General features: G+C 44.9%; 1 long non-coding RNA gene across 1 annotated transcript in view; it reads right to left on the bottom strand.

Moving 5' to 3' along the window:
• Nucleotides 1-455: 455 nt before the first annotated feature.
• LOC138676153 (uncharacterized) overlaps nucleotides 456-6,000 on the bottom strand; it is a 40,328-nt gene continuing 34,783 nt past the window's right edge. Inside the window, exons 2-3 of the long non-coding RNA XR_011320748.1 lie at nucleotides 700-776; nucleotides 456-535 (exon numbers count right to left, since the gene is read on the bottom strand). This is a non-coding gene — a long non-coding RNA (uncharacterized lncRNA). The remainder of the gene's footprint in view (nucleotides 536-699; nucleotides 777-6,000) is intronic.

The raw sequence follows: 6,000 nt of genomic DNA, 5'->3' as shown, positions 1-6,000 counted from the left end.
ACGTCCTAGCAGGATTGTCCAGATGATGTTCTTATTTCCTCTCAAATACTGGTTGATATATTGGAGGATGTGGCACTGCGTGGTCCTGCTGCTTCTTCTGGCCTCTGTCCTGCTGCTTCTTCTTGCCTCTGTTGTGGTCTCTTTTCTGGCACCGATCTTAATTGTGATTTTGACCTCTTTTTTCTTCCTTTCTTCTTTTTGGGTTCTCTGCTCTTCATCCAGGTCCATACACAGCACTTTAGCTCGCATTGCCCTTGCTTCTTGTTCTGTGATCCTGGTCTTCATGGATGGTGCAGGCTGCTCTTCATATTCATGCCTTGGTGTATATTCCTTCTGGGCTTCTGGGCTGGTCGGCATGAGGCGCTAAGAAGACAGCAGATTAAGTTACTCATGTAATAAGACATTCCTATACACCCTTGTAACATTAAAGGCAGCAGTATAGTCTTCTCACTAACCTCCATCTTGTAGAGGGGTGACGGCAGAAACTTCATACAGAAGGCCAGTCTTCTGAATGCCTCCTCCGGTGTGATATCAACTGCAGAGAAAAGAACCAAATATAAGGATCACCCATAACCATACAGAGAGGATGTGACAGGGCGGCACTACTGATCGCCATATTGCTAACCATCCCGCTAAGTGCTAGGAGCACGTCTGACCACAGCACAGAGAATGGTCGTCTAACAGCGTGAGGAATCTCACCTGATCCAACGCTGGATGAAGTTCCGGTCCACATGGTTTCGCTGTGGTCTTCACTCGTGTCAAAATCTATCAAAATCCTGTAAAATAGCAGAACAGTCAGATTAGGTTTTGGGCTCATTGACCAGGGTGTACTGTTACTGGAAACTTTGGGAAACACCGTCTGTGTGTTTAGGAGGCATTGCTGGGGCAAAGGCAACATTGGGCAATGTGCAGGATATGACGGTTCTATATCCAATATCTGTCCTCCCCAATTATTCTGTGCTGTATATGGAGGAATATTCGGAATAATCGACTTCGGTCCGTTCTCTGCTCTGCAGGCGCCGTTCTCTATGGAGGACGGAGCTGATGTTAAATATTGGACCCATCCAATAAGATGTGACAAGTGATGACAGCGGAGTATCAGCCGCCGGCTCCTCATCATGTACATGCCTCTATGTGAAGCATTGGGATAAATAAGAACAATTAGTAACAGAACATCTCGGGTTATTCTGTGTGAATATGTGATGAGATAATCAGCCGCCACTTATACAGTATAATATTACAGGTTTATACCTGAAATGTCGCGGTGGCCGCAGGTGTCTGTCTTCACTCTCTGCTGAGATAGAACAGACTGAGCATAACTGACGTTTGTGTTTTTTTTTTTCAAATTCAAATCTAATAATCCTACTGGTTAATTGCCATGGTGACAGAAGTCACTGGTAATTTAAAGGGACATGATGGTATTATTGCACTATTGTGAATTTTACTATATGCTACTCCCTTTTGACACAATTTAAGTACATGGAGATGTGTTGTAATTCCCTGCACAAATGATGGGCTCAATACTATGCAGGTAAATGATATGAAAGACCAGTGTCCCATTTGTTCTAAGGATTGGTGCGGGTCCCAGGAATTGGGTTCTAGCAATATGTCTTTGTGTACCAAAAACCCTGTATTTGCTTCTACTTCACTGTATTTTGTGAGGTCATGATATCTTATTATCTGGTTGGATTGCTCAAGGGAGTTTCTGTTGTGTAATTTACATTAAGAATAGAATTGTCACCTCGGAGAGGCATGTTCAATAAATATTAGGTTTAGGCAGGGCCGCCATCGGGGCTTTACTGCCTTGACTGGCGTATGGGGCCTGATGAGCAGAGGGGACCCACAATGCCCCATCTGTCTCCTTCCTGCCTGAAGATCCTGCACCATGTGACATGGTGCAGGATGGAAACACGTGGTTCAGGATCATGTGGCAGGATGGAGACACATGGTGCAGGATGGAGACATGGGGCAGGATAGAGATAAATGGTACGGAATCATGGGCAGGGTGTAGACATGGGGCAGGATGGAGACAGATGGGGCAGCATGGGGACATATGGGGCAGGATCATGAGGCAGGATGGAGACATATATGGAGCGATGGAGACAGATGGGACAGGAGCATGGGGCAGAATGGAGACACACAGTGCAGTATCATGGGGCAGGATGGAGATATGGTGCAGGATGCAGACATATGGTGTAGGCTCATGGGCAGGATAGAGAAAGATATGGAGACAGATGGGGCAGATGGAGATAGATGGGGCAGGATGTAGACACATGGTGCAGGATCATGGGGCAAAGTGGAGACACATGGTGAAGGATCATGGGGCAGGATATAGACAAACAGATGGGGCAAGATCATGGGGCAGCATGGAGACAGATGGGGCAGGATGGAGACAGATGGAGCAGGATCATGGGTCAGGATGGAGACATATATGGAGGGATGGAGACAGATGGGACAGGAACATGGGGCAGTATGGAGACACGGTGCAGTATCATGGGAGAGGATGGAGATATGGTGCAGGATGCAGAGATGTGGTGCAGGATCATGGGCAGGATGGAGAAAGATATGGCGATAGGGAGGTATGGAGATATATGGGGCAGAATGGAGACATATGGTGCAGGATAATGGGGCAGGATAGAGATAAACAGATGGGGCAGGATCTTGGGGCAGCATGGAGACAGATGGGGCAGGATGGAGACAGATAGGGCAGGGATCATGGGGCAGGATGGAGACACATGGTGCAGGATCATTGGACAGATGGGGCAGGATGGAGACATGGGACAGGATGGGGAGATCATAAGGGGCAGGATGAGACATCACATGGGGAGAATGAATACTAATGAGGGCAGGATGGGAGAACATTTGGATGGAGCCCGGAATGAGACACAAGGGGGCCAGATTGAGGGATATTATTACCCTAGGGCAGGGGTGGGGAACCTTTTTCCAGCCGGGGGCCTGAGTTTTCTACCATCATTCTGGGGTCACACAAAAATGATCACCTTGAAAATCACCCTGGTATATTTAATCAATTAATTACGGTAACTCACCCTTTGGCCGGCCTCACACTAGTGAGTTTTACAGACGTAAGAGAGGTGCAGAAAATACGGATTGCACATGGTACAATGCATCTCTATGGCCAAGCTTCTATCTGCCGTATTTTACGGATCCGTATTATACGGCCTTCTACCGCCGTAGAAAATTGCAGCATGCTGCGTTTGTCACCGTAGTGGGCAAAAAATTCGCCAATGAAAGTCTATGGGTGCGAGAAATATACGGATTACACACGGACCAACAGTGTGACTTGCGTTAAATACGCCAGACATCTCCAGACATCGCTAGGTGCAAGGAATTGAGACAAGCCCTCAATCATGAAACTCAGACATGCTAATTAGCTCAAAAAGCCACACAGACATCCCGGAAGTCTGGTGCTCGCCTCCACAGAGTTCCAAGCAGCATGGCAAACATCATCAATGTTGATATGCTCCTCATCCTGGTCCAAGAAAGGCCTGAAATATGGGACCAGAGGGATCCCAACTACTCCAACCGGGCCGGGAAAGAGGCAGCTTGGAGGGCCATCTGTGGGCTACTATTCCCTGATTATGCCCAACGGCCACGTGCGGAGCAGACAAGTCTATGTAAGTACACTCATGTATTCACAAGATTTAACTTTAAAATATGCTTTCCCTACATGATTACTTGAGCAATCCTTTTTATCTTTATATGTCATTTAGGGCCTTATTTGTCATTTTCTAAAGCTGAGTAACATGCCAAAGTGTTTCTGGACATAGTTCATGTTGATCTTGCCCTGCTAAATATTTTCTTGGCCTCATACCCCATCCAGAGGGTTGTTGTCCCTTGTCTTATTTTTGCATAATTTTGAGCATTATTCTCATTATAGCACAAGTCATTTTCCTTTCCTATCCTAGCATATCTTACCTAATGTATGTTTGCAAGAACAGGGTTCTCTCCCCTCTCTACCAGTCTGATACTGTCAAGTTATTAACTTTTGGCGATATATAGCCCTCTGCATGTAACCCCTTTTATCATCTGACTCACCATGGAAATTATTGTGCTATAGCAACTTTTTGCTTAAAAATTACAAATATGTCTGACAACTGGACTAAGCTATGTTCTGAATGATATAGAACATTATTTGTGCCCTTGTAATTGCAGTGGATGATGTTATGACACGATGGCGCAGCATCCGGGACCAATACCGGCGGGAAAGACAGCAGCGGGCTAGGAGTGGGTCAGCAGCCCCACTGAAGAAGAGGAAGTACATATATTATGACCGTCTTTCCTTTTTGGATGCCAGTATGGATCTTAGGCAGTAAGTAAAAACCACTCTACACATTTGTAAGGAAAATAAATCATAGTCATTTTTGTGGATTAGGGTTATGACATTGCAAATTCCATGTAAGGATGTGTCAATATAGTGCAAACAATAATGTAAACAAGCATAAATTCAAAAAGGGTCCTGGAGGAGAGAGGACCCTGGCCGCCAAGCATCCCAAACTTCAACAAGGGATGGGTGAGAATCAGCAAAGCACCAACCACCAGAGCCAGGGACCCAATCCCAAAATAAGAGACGTGGCAAGGGTATATATATGGTATAACAATCTTTTATTACGTAATGGTGATAACAAATATATATGTGCACATATGGAACGATATTAAAAGCATAACTACAATAAAATCAATAGATTATAGATGAAAAATATATATCAGTAGATATGCGGTATGCCAAAGAAGGTTAATAACAGGTCTCTCATAAGAATGAACAGTGATGAAAAAATGAATGTTAAAAAGTGTATGTCACCAGTGTGTCAAGGAATAAAAAATCACAGAGATATCCGTGAGATAACTGAAAAATTACTGACCCTTAATATAATATATTCTGGCCATGTGGCCAGCACCTTATAAAAAAGTGCAATAGTGCAAAAAAATAATGTACAAAAAAGGGGGGGCCGGAAAGCACACTGTGCAGAACCATAGGGGATAACCAAAGAAAGTTAGTGACCCATAATATAATATATTCAGGCCATGTGGCCAACACCTCATAACAAAGTGCAATAGTGCAAAAGTAAGCAATATATAAAAAGGGCCGGAAAGCACACTGTGCAAGACCGCAAAGGGTAAAAAAATGAGCAAAGGTGACGAAAGCAATGAAATAAGAGAGTACCTGTACCTGGAATGGCAACACACGGTCCAACCAAAGCGCACCCCGACGCGCGTTTCAGATATACAATCCTTCGTCGGGGTGGCAGATGTAATATCCAAGGGGTTTATATAGAGCACTGACATCGGACTCCATTGTACTAGGCGGCGCAGGCGCCGACGGTCAGGTCCGGAAGTCCCCGCCCACAACGTCACATGGCCGGATGCACAGGAGCAGAGTACCTGGCGTTGCCAAGGCCACAGTGACGCTAGGAGCAGGGACAGGCGAACCGCCGAGGACGCATGCGCACAACTCCGGCATGCGATGTGAGTGGGAGGGGAGGGAGCCCGAGATGACTCACCAAGAGTAAATGTGGCTTACCATGGAATTATAGTAAAGGGGAGAAAGGAGCTACCAACGTAATGGTATCCTATGGCCATATTTAATGTATAAATTGGCATCAAGGCATATAATAGGATGCCAAACGAATTAGTAACTAATAATAGGAGGGCCTGGACCGGAAAAAATGGGGGCGCATAATCGCGCAAACACAGAGCGTTATGAGTATATGCATCAGGAAGTGGCGGATGAGCATGCTGCTCAAAGGAGAGAAAAGGGGCGGTATAACATTGAAAATGGTGCTGTGAACATTCAATAGTATGGTAATATAGATAACCCAAAAACTTTATATAAAAAATTGTGCATATATATACCGATGTATCATTTGCGAAAATAGAAATAAATTTAAAGCTACCTGCAATAATGAAGGTGCATAAAAATGCATCAGGAGGTCCCGGATGAACATGAATTTGCAAAGAAGTGAAAAATGAAAAATATATAAA

Source organism: Ranitomeya imitator, chromosome 4 (assembly GCF_032444005.1).
Source record: "Ranitomeya imitator isolate aRanImi1 chromosome 4, aRanImi1.pri, whole genome shotgun sequence".
In the NCBI taxonomy this organism is placed as follows: domain Eukaryota; kingdom Metazoa; phylum Chordata; class Amphibia; order Anura; family Dendrobatidae; genus Ranitomeya; species Ranitomeya imitator.
This window is presented reverse-complemented; position numbering and strand designations above follow the sequence as displayed.